Consider the following 20,092-nt stretch of genomic DNA (forward strand, 5'->3'; position numbering starts at 1 on the left):
CCTGCACTTCATCCCTGCACAGCTCATGGATTTACTGCCTGGGAGAAGATCAAACCTGCAGTGAGTCCCCAGCAGTTTGTGACTCTGTCATGTCCTGATCCCTTTGCCTTCTCCAGGTTTTGTTCCAGCCTGTGCTCTGGCTCCCTGCAAATGCACCAGGCCATGCCTGAGACTTTTTGGTTGTTACTGGTTGCTTTTCTTCTTCCCTTTTTTTCCCTTTCTCCCCTGCTAATCCAGTCACCTCCCCTGAAGTGGCCGAGGTTGTTCTTCCTGCCAAGGGAACGAGGGCACACAGAGCCTTCTGTCCACAGAGCACTCGCCTTGGCCAGGCACAAATGGGAGCTTTTCTTTCCCCCTGTTCAGAAGGCACCAATAATGAGGTGTTTGGCCATGGAAACCGGTAAGAGAAATGCACAATTTAAAGGCAGATTTACAATATAAAGTTGAAATGTTGGGAGGAAGGTGAGGGGAGAAACAAAGGAATAGACAGGGACTGGTTTGGGGGGCTCAGAGCCTGTTAGCAGCACAGTTTAATGGGTCCAGGGGACCCTCAGAGGCTGTGACCCTGCTGGAACTGCCTGGCCTGGATAAGGAGGTTTTGAGCCTTGTGAGGCAGGGCTGGGTGTCTTTTGGGTGCTTGGTGGAGCAAGGAGCCTGCCAAGGAATGGAGAAGCCTGGAAACTGCTCTGGGAGCCTCCTCACCTCTGGTCCTTCCACAGCTCTGTCAGGCACGTTGGAAATTTGTCTTTCCCTGTGAGGTCGGTGACAGCCTCGAGCATCTCTGGCTGTGTCTGGAACATGGGGGCAAAGGGAAGGTGTGGGGTAAACATCAGCTCTGCTCCTGCAGCTGCTGTGACACAGCGCTCCGGGAGGGGATGCAAAGAGCCAGGGACACTGGGGGAGGCTCTGCAGCCGGGGGCTCAGCCTGGACTGCTGGTTTGGGTGGGTTGGGATGGTTTTCTGCAAAGCTGTAAGGCTTGTCAGGTGTGCTAGAGAGGAAAGGAGAAATTCAGTGTGTGCAGTTCATGCTTCCAGCTTTGTTTCTTCTTCAGGAATAGCTTCAGCCTCAGTAAGGAGGACTCACCTGTTTGTAGGCTCAGTGTCATTTCCCACAGCACACTGCTTGAATTGCACATCAGGACCTAGGGAGGAGCAGAGAGGGGGAGTCCTTCAACCTCATGAGTCAAAACCCTGTCCTGCCTCCTGGAGTGCTTCTCATTCTGCCAGTCTGTGTTTGACTGTTCTTGTTTAGAAGTTGGTCCTGGAAGTCTGAGAGAGTGGGGAAGAAATCGTCTCCAGCTGTTTGTGGTAGAGTGGGATAGGAAGGTGATGCCTCCTGCCACCCTGCTGCCTTTCTCTCCGAGTTTGTAAGGTTCATAACATATGGGGAGCTTTCTGCTTGAACCATGCTTTCCCAGGCTCACCCAAGAATGCAGGATTTGACATTTTCTGAAAATCCCACTTGTATTCTACTTGTGCCATGGGCAAACCAGCATCCTCTGGTGAACATCTACCTCTGGTATGGTTCAGCAGAGGGGCTGTGTATGGCAGAAATTAGTTGGGTCACAGAAAAATAGGGATTTGAGCTATATTGGGTATACTGCAGTGAGGCTCCCATGCATCTAGAAAAGAAAGAATGATGGAAATTGGAGACCTGGAAACCACCGTAGCATTGGCCTCTTGTCATAACACAGGTTCTTTTCTCTTAGACTGACTTAGAGAAACCAGCAGGCAGAGGCTCCTGGCATATATCCATGTCTGGGCACATGGATTCTGTGTGAAGACAGCTGGAAGGCTGGGACAGATGTAAATGTCTGATCTGCTCCGTGGTACAGGTTGCAGTGAATGCTCACAGTTCTGGCTGCTGCAGGGAGAACAGCAGGGCTGTGGGGCAGGGCTGGGCTGGCATCACCACCACGCCTGGCTCAGGGGCTGCCCATCCCTTCCTGCCTTTCTTAGCACCTTGTTCTCACACCTGCGAGCCTCTATTCGACAGCCTGGAAAATGAATACCCTGTCAAGGTGGGTGGCTGTGCTTCCATCACATCAGTGCCCCTTCCACATCTGTTTGTGGCAGTACATGAAAAGATCACAGTGCACAGACCGTTAATTTTTCAGATTGCCTGAGATGCTGTGCAGAACTTTATGCTGCCTATCGATCACTATTGTGGTGGTTCTGTAATTGAAGGACCTTCAATGAGTAGTGTGGATAAGAGGAACTAAAGGCATTGTATTGTTTCACAGCCCCAAGGATAATCTTTGAGCCTAACACTTGTGTTCCCTCTAAAATAGAGCACTTAAATACTTGGGTTGTCTTTCTAAACTGGATCCAGGTGCAAGGCTCACTTAATTGAATGTGTCTTTTCATCTCCACCAAGGCTCTCCCCAGGTTTACTTCTAATCTTGGTGATTATGCCCGGGTGACTGCCATCACCTGCAGCTCCAGTGTGGCACCTTCCCAAAGGCATCGGCAGCAGTTGGGTGGGTGTCCTGGTTTGAAAGACAGGTGTCTGCTAGGGAAGGCAGGACAGAATGTAAACCCCCTCCCTCTGAATTATGATTTTGAAATTAAGAGGCTCTCAGGCAAAGCTATGAGGATAGGAGTAACAGTTCTTTACTAGTATGTATAATAAGGCAAACAAAACAACAATAACTGTGGAATTAATAACAAACAGAACCAGGGACCCAGTAACACTCCTCTTGGCCGCAGGCACATTTTTTGTGCAGTTACCTTCACAGCCAGCAGGAATGAGCAAAAAAGCCCGGGTGGTGGGTGGTGGCAGCTGCAGAACATCCCGGGAAGGCAGGGGGTTGTGTGTACAGCGTGGGGAAACACACAAAAATACCGAATAAACTGCAGCGGTGGGCCAGCAGGACCCGGCTCTGAGCAGGGCAGGAGAAATTCAGGATTCCCGGGGCACAGAGCAGAGGGTGACAGGTCCCTCAGGTGCCGGTGAATTGTCCCCGCAGTAAGTGACAGCCTGGACCTCCTTCTCCGAGAGCAAAGGGATCCACAACTGCCCCAGCCCTACTCTGTCCTGTGTCTCTGTCCCTCCGAGAGAAAAATTCCTAAAAATCAGAGGAGCTCCCCACTGCCTGATGTCTCAACACCCAGCCATCAGTGCCTCTTAGCAACTCAATGGTAAGAAAATTCCACAAATAACAAGGAAAGGAAAGAGAACCCAACCCCCAACAGCGGGTCTGACCAGGTGCTCCTGGCCACGTTATTCCTGCCCCGGGAGGTGCCTCAGCAGAAGAGCTGCCAAATTTCCTTGTGTGCCTTTGGTGGCACTTTTGAAGGGCACAGCCCCTATGTGAGGTTGCTGAGGATAAAACCTACCCCAGCTCATTTTGCAAGCAGTTCATGACCACCATCCACCTGTGTGTTTATTTTAGTGAGCACTGCCAGGTGTGCTGTCACCATCACACCTGACCCTGATTAATTACTTATTTATATTACTCAAATCTTTCTGCCAAGAAAATGACGGGGTAGTGAAACAAAATGCAGCGTTACAGACATGCAAAGGTACAGGGTCTGAAGTGTGTGATTCCCATAGCAATGTGGTGAGGCTGGAGAGGAAAACCATCACTTGGCACAGGGCTGGGAAGTGCTACTTCCCAGTAACTACGACACCGCCTCACTCTGGGGCCTTGGTCAAATCATTTACTGCTGGTCTCAGTTTCTACACCCCTTCAAGTGTGTGCCCTGACACAGTGGGAATGAATAATTTATTCACGTGTGATGTATGGCATGTCCTCGTCCTGGGTTCTGCTGTTAATGAAGAAAAAATGAGATTAGTTCCTTATTTTGCAGTGCAGGAGGTTCGTGTGTAAAGTGCTCTGAATTCAGAGAGCATTCAATATGTTGTCATACGTTCCTGGTTTATTACTGCATGGATGGGGGTCTCTGATGCTGTGGGAACAAGGACTAAAGTGCTTGATACTTGAATATTTTAGCCAAAGAATTAGCCGATCAATTTTTAGACTCTGTGTTGTTTAAGATGAAAAAAACAGTAAACTCAAGCAATAACTTAAGACCAGAAACCTCTTTTAAATATCACAGCGAACTTTAAACAAACCTAAAGGCTAATAGGTGTGTCTGATTTGCCTCCTATTTGCTAAACCATTCTGTTGACCCAGGAGATGAAACAACAGAAGTTTCCTCCAGTCCCCAGCGCAGGAACTCCGGCCACGGCGCACATGTGAGGGTGTCACAGAGACCCGGGGCTGGGGGTTTTGTGACAAGGGGAGGATGTTATCAGCTCGCACACTCTGGAGATGTTGGCTCCTGCCTCGACTGTTTGTCGCCCTCCTGCTCGGCTAAAGGCAGCGTCTGGTGCGTCCCTGCCTTCCCTCTGCGTGCCTGGCATCTCGGCAAGTCCCCAGCCATCCTGAGATGAGGCAGCCTCCTCCCGCTAATGGGCATCTGAAGGTAAACCGTAGCTTTTATTAATAACGCGATCGTGAAAATAAATCGGAAAAGCTGCTGCAAGCCCTAAGGTGGCTCCCATATCCACGATGATGAATTAAACCGGATGGACAGCGCAGGGAGCGAGTTCCACTGCCGGGCTCCGGCCGGGAGGGGACAATGGGGCCGGGGCCGAGCGGGTGTCACCCCCCGCGCCCGGCCCGGCCTGTCCTGCCCTTCCTTCCCCCCGGCCCTCCGCGGCGCCCACGCTCCCCGTGCCCGCGCTGGTGCCGCAGCCCCGGCGGAGGCTTCGGGCTCAGCTTCGGGTTCGGCACCTGCCCGGGCCCGGCCGCGCGCCCTTTATGGCCGGAGCGGGCGCGGTGCGCGCTCCCGCGGGGCCGGGCCGGGGCGAGCGGAGCGGGTCCCGCTCGCAGCGAACAATGGCAGCGGCGGCGCTGCCCGGCACCTCCTGAATGGGCGCAGGCCTGGGGGGGGGGGGGCGGCGGCGGCGAGGAGGAGGAGGAGGAGGAGGCAGCAGCGGCGGCGGCGGCGGGGCGAGGCGAGGCGGGAGCCGCCGCCCCCCATCCTCCCTCCCGCCCTCCGCCCGTCCCTGCGCAGGGAGCGCGGGGCCGGGGGGCCCGTCCGTGGGGCGGCGGCGGCGGCGGCGGCGGCGGGGGAAGGGGCGGGGGCCGGCGGCGGGAGGCGGGGGCCGGGGGCGGGCGCGTCCACCTGCGCGCGCCGGGCCCCGGGCGCATGGAGCAGCGCTGAGCCGCAGCACCGGCAGCGCCCGGCGGGCGGGGGGACCCCCGCTCCATCGCGGGCCCCGCGCCGAGGTGAGTCCCGCCGCGGCGGAGCTTCAGGCATGCACACACCCCCCCCACACCCCCCATCCCGTGCCGGCACACCGCGGGGGAGGAGGAGGAGGAGGAGGAGGAGGGGATGCTGATGGCAGCGCCGGCCTGCGCGGAGGCCTGCGGGGAAGTTGCGGGGTGTGTGTGTGTGTGCGAGGGTGGTCTGAGGTGACGGGGGGGGGGCGGTAACTTGGGGCCGTGTCCCCCCTCCCCGGGCAGGTGCAGCGCGGGGCGGGGGCGCCGCCCCGCCGGGCCCCCCGGCGGCCGCGGGGGCCGCGCTTACTTCAGCCTCGGCCAGAACAAAAACATAATGAAGGATGGGGGGGGGGGGGATGGGATTTTTATTTTTATTTAAGGGGAGGGAAGGAAAAAAAAAAAAAAAAAAAAAAAGCAAGCCCCAGCCCTGGGAGTAGCTGTCACCGCGCGCATTAAACTAGAGAACTGGCTAATCAAATAAAACTGGCTCATTGTCTGAAACTCTATCCCAGCGCAAAATGCGGCTGTGAATGTAATTAACCATCTGTCTGGCGGGCGGCGGAGCGCCGGGTCCGTGCGGTCGGCACCGGGGCGCTGCCATGCCCGAGCCCCGGGATGTGCCCGGCGTGTGTGTGCGAGGAGGATGCTGGAGCGAGGAGGAGAGGGGGGCAGGGAATGAAATCCTTCCTCGGCTGCGAGGCGGGCGAGCGAGCGATGCACGGCTGTGGCAGACGGAGCCAAACAAGCCGTGAGGCAGCGGCGATGCCCGCCGAGGCGATGGGCTGGCTGCGGGCGATGCTCCGCCGCGGGGAAGCCGCGCAGGATGGGTGCGCATTTGGGGGATCCGGCAGCCGTGGGTGGATGCGAGAGGCCGGAGGGAGCGGTGCGCCTGTGCGAGAGCCGAGGCCTCAGTGAGCCTCTTGCGGGAAAACAAAACGGCTCCGCGGTCCTTAAATCCTCCCGGAGGTTTTTTTTTTCTCCCCTCCCCTGCCCCGTGTCGGCCCCAAAACCTCTGTGCAGCCATCAACATCCTGGTACTCGGCTGTGCCGCGCCGGAGGTACCTGCTGGCATCGCTGGAGCGGCGTGGTACTGCGGTAACACCGAGCCCACGGCACACGCTGCTGCCAGCGGGGCTCCGTGTGCCTCTACACACGCTCCTGCTTCTCGCTTTGCTCTTGTACAATTTTTATTTTTTTTTTTTATTTTTTTTTTTTTGCGCGTGTGGTTTAGCGGAGGAATAATACAGAGGTTAAAAAAAAAAATAACGGTAGCGCTCAAGCAGGTAGGATGCAATTTAAAGTCACTCCGGCTAATACCCCATGCAAGACTGCGTTTGTTAAGGTATGTGAGCTGTGCAGAAGGCAGCAGTCTTTAGTGAATCACTTTTGAAAAACAAATACTTGACAAAAGAACCAGACCCGCTAAATGGATAACAATTATGTAAGCCTATAGTAGGTTTTGATGTATGTCAAGTCTGTTAAATAAATCAACCTGTTCAGTGAATAAATCTGCTCTGCACCAATGCTTTATTATAATTTTTTTTAAGGGGAATAAACCTGTGTATTTAAGACGTTTTTACTGATGTGAATCTCGTGGCCAAGCCCCATAGCTGCCAGTGACACAAGACAAATCCGTGGGGAGGGTGGGGTGCAGGAGCGTGGGGAGGGATAATGTGGATATTAAAAATACACAAAGATGTGCATAAGCATTCCTAGTGATAAAATTCTCACTGATCCATGTCTTGATGGAGTATTTGCTTTGCAGTGGCAATGGCCCATACAAAGCTACATTGATTTAGCTTGCTCTGTTCACGATGGCAGTTCTGGTGAATAATTATTTTCCCAAAAGCCCTAACCAAGGGAAGAAAGAGAGTCCCTGCTTGGCCTACACAGTGGTACAGTATCTTTGAAAGCGCGTATCCGGCTGCAAATAAAGAGAGCCAGTTCAAGTGTTACTACACTCAGCAGGAATAAAAGGGAGGCAGAAAAGGGGAGCACCCGGCCGCCTTCCCCGTGTGCCTCGTCCCCCTTTCCCTCTCTGCCCCTCGCTCAGCTTTGGGGGCAGGGAGGGGGGGATTTTCGTGGGTTTGTTTTTCCTTTTTGTTTTTTTTTTGTGTTTGGTGTTGCCTTTTGGAGGCGAGGCTCTGGCAGCCCACTTAAAACGTTGAGTTCTGAATGCTGAGGAGTCTCTTTCAGGTTGAAAAAAAAAAGAGGAGAGGCTGTGGCCAGTGGGTTTTAACTTCCATAGCTGGGACAGGGAGCATGTCTGTGTGGGGCAGTGCCTTCTCTTTTGAGATGATGAGGCCTCGTGGATGTTTTTGTGGTGGGTCACGTGTGTATCTTTTTCCTGGCTCTGCAAAGAAATGCACAAAAAGACTCAAAAATGTGCTTGCAGGACCAAGAAGGCCCCAGGCTTGGGCAGGAAGCGTTCCCAAACAAAGAGGTCTGGCTCAGGTTGGATCCTGGGTGTGGGACCCAGCCACAAATGCAAGGTGCATTTTTTGGATATTAAGGCTTTTCCATTGCAGCAACAACCCAAGCGTGCTGCTTTCCCCCAGCACGGCAGTGAACCATCCCCTTGAAGTTTATGCCCCGTTGCAAACAAAAAGCAGCATTAGGAAATAATCTTTTCCTTGGGCAGAATCCAGGGAGGAGAGCCACGGATGCCCTGGTCCTCGTGTGGGGGCTCTTTGATGCTGTCGTTGCTGAGTTTGTGGTTGGCCTCGAGAGAGAGGTGGGTAGCCTGACTGTTTACCAGAGTAAAATTGCTACTGCTTCTCAGTAATGACAGCTTTTGGTCTGTGAGGGTATTTAAAAAAAATATTTTGAGAATTGGGAGCAAAATAATTGTTGTGTAATCCACCTGTTACGTTCAAAGTCCTGTTTTCCACCTGGGAGAGGATTGCACTTTTTTATTTTTATGCTAGATCTTTGTGTACTTTTAGCCCCGCTTGAGTTGGCTTTATAATCATTACCTGTGTATACAGTCAGGTGCTTGACGAGCCTGATTTTGTGGAAGCTGCCAGCAGTGAGTAAATGAGCCATGTGGCATAAAACTGAGCAAACCATGGTTTGTTGGTACCTTGCTCTTCCCTCTTTTCTCTGAGCTGGTCGTACACACCCTTTAGTGTCGCCTGTCACCTGTGCAGGGCTCTGGGCTGTTCTAGCACAGATTTTTTACCTGTGTGTGGTGGGAGAGGCGTGGTGGGGTCTCAGCCTTTTGGTTTTTTTGATTTTCGGGCTCCTGGGTGCCGTTAAAACCAAACATTAAATAATTAAATAACGCGCTGTGTTGTGTAGAAAGCAGTGGATTTACAGATGCTGAAGATGATGAACTGGTCTGAGCATCCAGGTGTGGGGCTTTGCCTGAAGGAATTGAGGATAAAACCTGTCCTGCTGCCAGTGCCAGAGCGGGGTGGTAGCACTGGGGAAATTCGGGAGTGTTTGGGAAAGCTGAGCCAGAGCGAAGTTTGCAGGAGGAGCTGTCAGTTCTGCAAACGAGTCTCGAACCCTTATCCTTAGCAAATTCATCTCAGGAACAGCCAGGGGAAGTGGCTTTGGTGCCGTGGTGCTTTGGACTGTGGTGGTAGTGCTGGGTGGATTTTGTTTGCAGTTCAGGGGAGTAGCATGTAATCTGTGTAATGCTGCTTTTGTGTGCCTCTATTGCAAATTGATGTCTGGGGAATGACATGAAGCAAAGGCTCTAGACCAGCAGGTCTGTGATATTTTTGTAGCAATGTCTTTTTATTCAAAGCAGGTGTCATGGAGATCTTTCATCCCGGGATTTCTTTCATCCCTGGCGTTTGTTAGCTTGTGTTAAAACTTTAAATCTTGAGAATTTCTTCTGTACAGAAGGTGTTCCTCATGTTGCTCTGGCATGGGCTGAGCCATGATTATGCAGTCTCCAAAGAGTGACAGGGATGAGGTGGATCTGTGTCTGCATTGCTACGTCAGCCCTGTGAATAATCCAGGGACGTGGCCCAGTGCCCTCCAGTCACAGGCAGGGTCTGGAGGAGCTGCACTGAGATCTGGTGATCCCTGGGCACAGTTTTCTTCTAACCCTTAAGCATTCAGAAGGTGATTTATGCCCAGCAATCTGAGCTCGTATTTGCAGTCTTGTTTGCTTTTAAAAAAGCTTTTGACTACGAGATAACTGATTTGCTTAATTTATCCAAGCTCTCGTCTCGATAGTCTCCCATGATGGAAAATTCTGCTGGCTAATTGTTGCCTTTCACTGATCTTACACATCCTTGTTTTGTGCTGCATCTTCAGAATCTGGGTGGATGTGTGGCTAGGAGTTTCTGATCAGTCTCCTTGTCCTGATTTTCTGGGAAGGTGGAACCCCAGTGTTCTGGCCCAGCAGCACTGCTTCTGCTTGGACCCCAGCTAATTAATTCACCATCAGTTTAACACCTTTCTGAATTGTCACCATCAGGACTGTGATCCCTGTCTCTGCCAGGAGCTGTTGTTTTCCTTGGGCATCAGACCACTAAAGAGGGAGGTTGAGGTCAGACTTGAGATGTCACCCCGAGTGGTGATGCAGTGCCAGTCTCTGGGGTGTCACTGAGGCTCAGCAGAGGTTCTAGGCCGGGCTTTGACACCAGTTTGGTGTCAAACGTTAGGGTTTTTGTTCTGCCAATTTATCAGCTTCCTCCTCTTGCTTCTGTGGGGTTTGTGTTGTGCAGAACCCGTCCTCCTGATGGGTTTGGTGTGAAGGTCCCTTCCTGCTTTGGGGTGTTCCCTGCTGGTGTCTGGAGCTGCTCCCTTGGAGAGAGGAGTGTCAGGATTTCTAAAATAACCAAACTGCTGAGGTGTTTTCTACCTCTGCTCTCCCCTGGAGTAAGGAGCTCCTCACCTGCTAAAGCCCAACATTGTCACTGTCCTTTTCCTGACGTGCTGAAGTTGGTGAGAAGGTGGCTGGTGCAGTGTGACTGTAACATTTTGAGGGTATTTGGACACTCAGATGGAGTTTATCAGGAAAATGATAAAAATGATAAATGGCCAGGCTCTCGGGAGTGCCAGGAAATGGCTTGGGGTGCTCAGAGCACTCCTGAGAACTTCTTGGTTGTTTTAATTCCCAGCATGAGACCTGGGGCACAAATTCCCATTTCCATTTCAGGTGAGGTCCATGCTCTGGAGCTGTGTCCTTATTAAAAAATTCAGATTCCTTTCCTCACATTTGAGAGGATTTTAATTGTGAGTTACAGCACAGAGGAACCAAATGTAGAAAAGACAAGTTCTGTGGGTGAATTTTGTTTCCTGTACAATATCCCAATGAATGAGTTGAGTCTTTGATGGAGGAGAGAAGCTGAAGCCTTATGAAGGGCCTGTTTATTGGCATTAATTATTTTTTATTAGTTACAGCATCCGTAGTCCGTTGGCAGTAGAAGAGCCCAAAGTAAGAATATTAATTCTTCAGAAGTTTTTCAAAGCTTGCATTTTTCATAAGAAGCTTGTGAAGCTTCAAATCTAAAGCTTCCAAAGCCTTTTTTTTTTTTTTTTATTCTTCAGAAGTGCCACTGAAGCTCTTTTTAAAAATTTTTCGTATTTTAGCTGAAACTATGAGTTTTACACACACACACAAAAAAAACTTCTTTCCCATCCACTGCATTGGCCCCAATTTTTGGGTCCCTGGCTGGGTCAGCTAAACCCTCTGCAAGCATCAGCTGTGCTCTGGAGAGCAGGTGTGGACCCTTTGCTACTGATTTCTTGTCCTTTTTCCCCTCTGGTTGGGATTTTATTCGGGATTTTACTCGGTGGCTGAAGCACAGATGGATATAAAAGGTGGGTTTGTTTGTGACTAGCCAGTCAGGACAATACTTGACCTTCACAGTTGTTGAATAACTTCAGAGAAATCCTTAACTGTTTCATGGGAACGACGAGGGTGGCTGGGAATTTAACCACAGGGAATCTGGTGTCTGTTTGGCCAGTGAGAAGCATTTTTTTTTTTTTCTGGTAGCCTCACAAGGTCATGTTTTAATATTCTGAATATGAATTTAAGGGTCATGCTGGTATTTCAGTGGTAATACAGATGGATGCTGGGTCTTATTTCATATTGCTCCAGGGAATGGAGCAATTAGTAATCTTGGCTCTCTCTGAACCTTGAGGGGGAAAATGAAAATTGCCTTTTTCAGGGTGGTCACTGTTCTCATTTGCATGAAGAAAACTGTTGGATGATTTTAGCTACAAAAAGTTGTGATCTGGGTTCTTTTGTTTAATGTTATTGCTAACATTACATGGACAGGTTAACTTCATTGATTTAACGTGGCAAGATGGGTGGAATTTTTTTTGGGAAGCTCAGGAGGGAAAGTGCTGACCACCACAATTTTTCAGCTCGTGTTAAAGCAAAGAAGCAAACCCCAACCTCCCTGGCAGTGCTGGCTCTGTAGGGAGCAGCACACAATAATTTCCCCGGGTTTGTTTGTGCCTGCCTCTAAGAAAAATCTCCTATATCAAAATCACCTGTCCATGCAGTGACTCGGGTGTGAGACAGATTCATTCTGCACTAGGTGGAGCATTCCTTGGCAGCTCCTGCAGGAATTCAGCTGCCTATGACACAAGCAGCATGGCTAATGGGTAACATTGTGGGGTTTAGGACCATGGCTAGCCCACGATGAAGAACAGGAGCCACGTGGTGCAAGCCCAGCCAGGCGTGGCAAATGTGGAGGAGCCCCTCAGCCGAACAGAACAAATCATTTGTCCTAACCCAGTAACCTTCACTTACTTAATTCTTATTTGTCTGGTTAGTTTATCGTTTGATGGAGAGGGTTTGTACTGCAGGAAGAGGAGTTTTGTTTATTGTGGCTGCTTCTCTGGTTAATTTGTGCTCGTTCCTTGCTGGGTTTGAATGGTGCCTCATCAGCAGATACAAACAGCATTTGGGAGGTGGATGGGAGGCTGTGTTTCCAAGGAGTTGCTCCTTTGAAAGGGTGAATTTTTGATTGGCTTGATTACTCAGCATCACAATTTATGGCTGTTTTAGGCAGCACAGAGTTGTGTTTCAGGGTTTACCTTCAGGTTATAGTTCGTGTCCCTGTACAGTGCTGAGCTGAGAACCACGTGCTGCTCACAGTTCTCTCTTCTTCTGCAAAGGATATTTAAAATCTGGTGCTTAATCATCAACAGGTTCTAGTGCTGATTTCACCCTTTGGGAGCGTTTCTGGCTTTGCAGGAGGGATGGGCACTGGTTGTGCTGCAGGTGACTGATGTGTTGGCCCTTCTGTGGTTGCTTTTGTGTGGAATTACTGCTGCTGTATGGAATTACAGGTTCCAGTTCGTGTGTTCAGCAAAGCCTGGTATCTCAGGTTCTCTCTGGTTTTTTCCCCTATAAACGACATCCTCCCTTCCTCCCTTGTTTATGGTTCTCACCTCTCTGTGCACAATCTTTGTGTTGGATTCCTCACTAGGACGAGTTCAAGTTAATCCTGGTTCTTGGATTAACTTTCCAAGCACTGCAGGTGGTCTGGAGAGGTTTTGGGTGAAATGAGTGGCTTGAGACTAAAACCAAAACAACCTCAATGCCAGCAAAGAGCCCAGAGCAGGACTGGAGGAAGGTGGCTCCTAGGAAGGCAGTGAAAGGGGGAAAAGAGGAAAATGCTGCTCAAATTGTGTTTTGAAGCATTTTGGCCGGGTGTGGTGTGGGAAAGTCTTCATCTGCATTATGATCAGTGAAATTGTGTGTGCTGGAATCCAAATATTTTATCAGAAATGCTTAATGACTGTCTTGTGCTTTAAACCTCGTGTGAGAGCAGAAGGGTTATGTTCCCCATTGCAGCCAGCAGTAAACATAAAATATATGAAATCTGCAGCTGACAATATAATTTATGAGTTCTCACCCTGCATTCCTGGGCTGATGTTAAAACAAAAGGCATTTTAAGGGTATTACCATATTTACATAATATATATAAAATATATTGTATCTATCTAACACATAATTATATTTAAGGGTATTATCCTATATTATATTCTATTACTCATTTAGGCCTGGGCATTTGCTGAAGGGGCTGTGTTAAATCACTGCTACATTTGTGAGGGTCAGGTTGAAAATGTGATGTGTGGCTCGGAGTTGAGTCAGTATTTTGTTAATACCTTCATCCCCCTCCCTGCGTTTATGGGTACAGCCATACCCTGTGGTGGTGCCTGCTAAACTTGTTATCTGTGGCTGTTTGAATAATTTCTTTTCGGGGCAATATAAAGCTGCTTTGAATATAAATAACAAGAGGGGAGTGGAGGGGTTGAAATGAGCCATTTCCAGGTCTGATGGGGACTCTGCAGGGTCTCCTCAGAGTCTCCAAATGCTTCACACTCTGCTCTGTCTATCCTTGAACAACTTCTGTGCATTGCATGGTAAATGGAAGTCAAAATACTTTGTTTGATGTTATTTATTCAAATCTGGAAAGGATGGTTGTGCAAAGACCAAAGAAAAATGGTTTTATTCTGACAAATGCCAAGGGTTTTTGTTTTGTTTTTAAAGCCCAAACAAACCCTTTGGGATCCTTGGCTGGGTATATAATAGCATGAAATACACCATTCCTTTCATTCTGCTCCCTAAAAATCTAATTTTTTATGCGTTGAAAGTGGGAGTTAAGGCAAAAACAGAGTTTAGCTCTGTTGACCTATATTTATGAAAAGAGAAGGCTTGCTAAGTGTTGCAAGAAAAGAATATATAGTGCTGTTGGTATACTCTGACAAAATGTACACACATACTAAAACCACTTCTGGGATTCTTCATCTTCTTACTGAATGTTTAAGCCCTTTCCAACCAGATTCAATCCAGTTTTGCAGTTTATGGCATGCACATTCAGCTGCCATTAATAGCCACGAGGCATCTGTGAAGAAGGGCAGCAAAACAGGGGGTCTAGAAAAAGCAAGGGACAGTGGTGGTGCTGCAACCCTCCCTGATCCCAAGGTTTGAAGGTGAACTTCTCAACTTCTTTCCCCTGTTTTCTTCTTGTTGTTTTATGTTTTAATTCAGCCCACTCTCTATAAAGTGCAGTTTAATGGTTATCATGCTGCTTGTTGCATAACTGTGGCACAGATGTTATTTTTTTGTAATGTTGCCTGACATATTTAAAAGGGAAAGAGAGGAAGGGAATTTATACCCTTTGGAGATGAATATGTGGAGCCTATTAGTCTTAAAAAAAGTGTGAAGAGCTAGTTAGAGCTGGGGCTGGCACATCTCTGAAAGGCTCATCTGTGGAGTGGAGCTCTTCAGATAAAGAATGAACATGTTTTATCTTCTGGAGTTTGTTGTGTGTGCTACCAGACAGCCTAAAATCCAAACTTGGTGGGGTACATGATGTTTAGGCACAGGATTAAATATTTTATGGAACTAAGACCAAATCCAAATGCATATTTAATAAAATGCTCTCCAGAATTAAGTTTTACAGGATAATCACTGGTGGTGCTCAGAGTTAAAGGATGGCAAGATGAAATACCTCGCTCAGCATGGGTAGTGCTGAATGTTTAAGTGTTTATTTCGCTGCAGCTGCAAACAACACCTTTAAAGTTGCTTTCTTATGAAGCTTTAACTGAGAAAATACAGTTAGAAGTACAGTTTTAACAGAAAGAGAAAAAAAATTGCATTCAGGACTTCCATTTCCTGGTGGCATAGGCATGAGAACATGAAATCATCTCCTTTTGGCATTTCTAACAACATTAGAAGTTTTAAAATAGTAGAAATGCAAATAAGTAGAACGAAAATGGCAGATGCTGTATTTATATTTATTTATGTATAACAACAGGATGCCTGGTGTTTCAGATCAGCACAGTGTGCCTGGATTCTCAGAGTATTTGTTTTATAAACAGGGATAAAGCACAAGCCACCTCTCCCTGCTCTGCAGAGGAGCAAACCAGCTCGCAGGGAAATTAATGACCTGCTAGAAACGAACCCAAGAATCTTGGCTTCCCAAGATTATTTGAGCCTGGGCAGGGGGATAATTGGGATGAATTGATAAGGGGGGAAAGAGGAGAGAAAAGGGAGAAATGACACCCACTGTCATGGAACACCTTTTTGGAGTTGTGGAGTAAAGATAATTCAAATGATTCTTCTAAAAGAACTTGAAAAAACACCAAGAACCAGGTGAACAGTTAAAAAAAGAAACAGAATGAAACCTGAGAGTGGTTTTGACTTGTTTGTGCCTAGGGCAAGACATTTTGGGTTGGTTTTTATTTTGCTTTTGTTCTGCCCTTTTCCCCTCCCCCTTGCTGGATTACCTACCACAGGAAATAACAAATTATGCAAAATAAATCCTGAATTACAGCTGGGGGAGGCAGGAGCTGCAGTGTGAGGGTGAAATTGCAGAGGCTCAGGTGTAAATTTTAGGGCAGTCCCTGTGAGTTCATTCCTCAGCTCTGGTGCTCCCTTGCTCCATCAGAGGCAAGGTTTCCTCACCTGGCAGATGGACACAGCTCCAGGGGCTGGGAATTTTCTCCCTTTCCATGCAGTGTTTAGTGTGTGTGATGTTTTCAACATCCTCTTCTGGCTGAGCAAGGAAAGGATGGAAAATCCAAGGCTGAAATAGAAGGTTGGTGCTGATGCAAGCTGTGTTTACTTTTGAAAATTCAGTTTATTAAACTCAAGGCTGCAGAACTCCAGGGATCAGTGATGCTGTCTGAACATCACCTTCCGCACCGCACAAGCAATTTTTCAAAATTACTTTTTTAATTAAAAGTTGTATCGGTTTAATGCGAGTTAAAGGAAAGTTCACAGGCTTAGCGTTGTCTGCAAGATTTGGGAAAGAGCCTTTTAAAAAGTTTATCCAAAATAGTGAATATGCACGGGGAGAGAGGGAAATCTCCTGCTGGACTCGGCCCTGAGGGATTGCAGGGTGAAGGCATTTATTGATTATCAGTCCAGCTCCTCTCCCATCGCCTTCAGAAGGAGCTGCAGAGCAGCAGAGTTGGAATATGAACATAAGGAAAACAAGGAGGACTCGAGGTACAGCAGAGGAAAGTCAATACAGAGCTTATTTAAATGTCAGCTGCCTGGAAGAGCTGTGCTCAAAAGCTGTGAGCAGAGATTAGGGCTGGGACACCACTGGGAGGGAGGGAGGGAGGGAGGTGGATGAGCAGGGCTGGTGCTGTGGGCAATGCCTGCAAAAGGAGGATGCTGAGGAGGGAGAGGAAAGTGCTGGCTGAAAAATTGCATCTGCCAATTAGTTCTGAGCAAGTGATTGGAGAAGTTGTGTGGCTCTTGGGCAGGGGAAGGCTGTGGTTGTAGTTGGTGGGCGATCTGATCCATGTTAACAGTGTTATTCATCAGCGCCGATGACAGAGATAAGTGACACCCATTACAAATCTGTTTACTACCTCTAGATAATGTGTTTAGTTTCTGAATGTGTGTGCAGGGTAGGGAGGCTCTGTGAGCGCAGGATTTCTGGAATTTTATACAACTATAAGAATATCCTGCATGGGGAGGGACCCACGGGGATCATCGAGTCCAACTCCCAGCCCTTTGAATCATTTTAAATCGCATTGACTTTATTTACCCAATAGGTCAGGGTTGTAATTCTATGGCATTTGTCAATGTAAGTGGTTTTATATTTATTTTATTACTGGTTTGTAGAAGAATAGCCCGATTCTGAATTTCATGGCCATTTTTATTTTGGAAAGTTATTCACCAATTATGTGTTGTAATAAGAAGTAGTTTTATTACAGTTGTGCCTGAAATAAAATTAGGTTGAGCACCTTCATGCAGGAAACATTACTGGAGTCAATCTCCAAAATGTTACACTTGGGGATGTGGCTCAGTGGTGGACTTGATGGTCTTGGAGGTTTTCTCCAACCTAAATTATTCTAGAAAGTCCTTGGCATTTTAGGCAGGACTGGGGGTGAGAAAAATGGGGTGCTGTAGCTCGCTGCAACCCAGCCAAGTTTTCTTTTATTTTGTCAACCTCCTGTTTAATTCTGAATGGAGTGGAGTGTTGAGGAGGTGAGTGCCTCATGCATGTGATAGCCAGAGGAGCTGAAGGCTTTAACATCCAGCCTGGCTCTGGCAGTGCTGGTTCCTTGGCACGGCCAAACTTGGTCTTGACCCTGTTCAAAACCTGTGTGGTGTGACAAGTGCTTGCTTGGGACCATGAACATGGGAGCAAAGGACAAAACAAATTCTGGTTTGGATGTGTTTCTTTCCCATTTACATAAACACACAGCAACAAGTGTTTGTGTTCTTCTGGTCTTGTTGTCCCACGCTGCCTCCAAACCTGAATTTACTGAAAACCATCCCAGTGCTGCACGTGATCCTCTCCTGCAGAGAGGATGGGAGAACAAACAAAATATTTGCATTGTGTGATGCTCTTCTGAGCAGAAGGACTCCCACCAGAAGACTCTTTATTGTCCAGAAGGGCAGGTGACCAAGCTGGGCAGGCAGGGATTTTACAAGTAAATGGGATGTGAAGTTGCTGTCCCCTTCTCTGGCATTGGCTTTTATTTTCCAGAATGTGTGATGACAGCAGAACAGTGGACAAGAGAAGTAGGTGTGCATTTAAAATCCACGGGGTATCACTGAGCCAATGCTGACTTTTCTCTTGGCTCTGTAACAGTGCCAGCACTTTTCTGTCCTGTTCACCCCTCTTGTTTAATGGGATTATTAATATGGATGTGTTTACTTCCCAGGAGTGTCCTGAAAATCGGTTAAAGTATGAAAAGTGTGTTGAAGAAGTCTCTCAGTCCTGCTTTAAAAATACTTTCTGATTTCTTTTAGTAAAAGGAAGTTTAGTTCCTCCTCTGCTGGAGTTTCCTCCTTGCATTTTTTTCTGTTGCTTGTGTGTGGTATCCCATGGCTCTTCCAGTCTGCATCCTGCTTTATAAAATGTTACATTTTATCTTGTATTGGAGAGTCAGATATTCAAAATGTGTCTTGTTACACGGAATAGGAATAAGAGGCAACCTTCAAAGTTTGGGCTCCAAAACTTCATCCCCTTTAGATGACATAGAGCAGTTCTCATGTTTAATTGAAAAGTTCAGGATTCTATTTTCAAGACTTCTATTCTAGTGGAAGGTGGAGAGCTCTTTTTGCACATTACTCGTGGCCAGGACTGATTTCTTGTCCAAAATTAACCCTTTTCAGCAGTTGTTTTCAAAATGCAACAGGGGACCCAGTGGCAGGAGGGGGTAGAGTTAAGAGGAACACTTTCTGTAGGATTTAAATAAGACATTCCTTGGAGGGGATCCTTCCAAGGAGGGTTATTAAAATCCTTGGATGTTCCTGGAAGTTGGATTGAAGAGGAAGGGAGGGAACAAGGACAGGAATGCTGGGAGGAGTGAAGAATTTGCTCTTGCAGGGCAAGGAAACACAGCACCTTCTCCCTTACAGCTCTCACCTGAAGCCTGTGTTTCTTTCCCCTCGTGGACTTGTTTGGTTCTCCTCTCCCTTCAGCATCAAAGCTGCATCCCCTGAAGGTTTTCTTGGCTTCTGGTCCCTGAGTTCACACGGGGAATGAGATGAAACAAAGCAAACCTGGTTCTCACTGCTCTCCTCTAATTCTGCTGCATAATGGAGATGAGCAGTACTTACATAACAATATCCTGGGATGTTAATAGATTTAATAACCCAGAAAGGTGGGAAGAGGTTCTGAATTACCTATAAAATGGCATCTAACTAATGAAGTTTACAGGAAGCTCATCTCTTTGAGGGAGAGTCAGATGGCAGGAGCGAGACTTCTGCATATGCTCAGAAGAGGAGACAAAATGAAGCTGCCTGTCCTAACCAGAATAAAACTCCCATTAAAAATTAAGTTCTGAGGTGCTGTTGGATTATGCCAGTAATACAGGGCTTCTAGTTCAAGTCTTGCAAAAATGGAAACAGCAGAGACTCCTTTAGATTTAATCTCTTTTTTCCAAGTGTTGATATGTTCCAATCTTGGGGATTAGAACTCTGTATGTGCCCAGTGAAAACAATCGGTTCATTAATGCTGTTTTGTTAGACCTTGCCCCCCTCTTGCCATGGTGATAAGGGACCTTAATTAGATCCCAGAACAAATGCTGGAGAGCTTGACAAAAAGGAGAAACATGGGGAGGGGGTGGAGAAATCCTGAGATGTCGTTAGCAGATCCATGCAGGGAGCTGTATCCTGCAGAGGAGAGGCTGTGTTTTATGGAAAACACTGCTTTCCTTTCCCAGGGACACAGCCTGTGCTGCTGGGCTGGAAACATCCTTGGACAGGGTGCAGGATTGGCACTGGCACCTTCCTGCACATCACATCCTGCTCCCAGGTGTGGCCACCTTGTCCTGGGAGAACGGGCAAGGAATGGAGCTGTGGACTGAAAATGTGAATTCTTAAATCTGTGCTGGATGCTGCTGGTGTCCCCCCCGTGGGAAGTGGCCAAATCATTGGCTTGATTGGTATGTGAGCAAAAAAAAAAAAAAAAACCTCGTGTGGGGAGGGTTGGAAAGGGAGACGGAGGAGAATTCAGGGGATTTTTATGAATGCCATCAGCAGAGAGGGTGTGAGCTAAAGAGGGGGAATTATGGTGCTCAACAATGAAAAGGAAGGTTGGCAAATAATGTTAGCTGGAAAAAAAAAAGCTTTCTCTGAGAAGCAGATCTCCATGTGGTTTCACAAAAAGCAAGCATGCAGAAATACAGGCATGAAAAATTGAGAAATGCTGGGTTCTTCTGTTTGTTTTCTATTATTGAGTGCTCAGGTTACACCTTCAAAACTTCCTGTGCCATCATTTGAGGTAGAACATTAACTTCAGGTTAAAATCTCAGCTTTTCATTAACTGCATTTCCAGTCTGAAATCAGAGGACTCTGGCTATCAGCTCTCATACCTTTGTCTCCAGTCTAAAATTACCTGCTGCCTGATTACTTGTACTTCGTAATTATTCCTTACTTAAATTATTTTTCAATAAACTAA

At 47.8% G+C, this 20,092-nt stretch overlaps 1 protein-coding gene across 3 annotated transcripts in view; it reads left to right on the forward strand.

The window, feature by feature from the left end:
* Positions 1–230: 230 nt before the first annotated feature.
* Positions 231–20,092, forward strand: part of NEXMIF (neurite extension and migration factor) — a 166,970-nt gene continuing 147,108 nt past the window's right edge. The window contains exons 1-2 of one of the 3 annotated variants that reach the window (XM_088172961.1): positions 231–400; positions 4,140–4,431. The gene's annotated coding sequence lies outside the window, so the exon portion shown is untranslated. Of the gene's footprint in view, positions 401–3,416; positions 4,432–5,183; positions 5,241–20,092 lie in introns of those variants that run through there. The other 2 variants (XM_088172962.1, XM_088172963.1) reach the window with 2 other exon arrangements.

Source organism: Sturnus vulgaris, chromosome 14, assembly GCF_052056855.1.
Source record: "Sturnus vulgaris isolate bStuVul1 chromosome 14, bStuVul1.hap1, whole genome shotgun sequence".
NCBI classification, from domain to species: Eukaryota; Metazoa; Chordata; class Aves; order Passeriformes; family Sturnidae; genus Sturnus; species Sturnus vulgaris.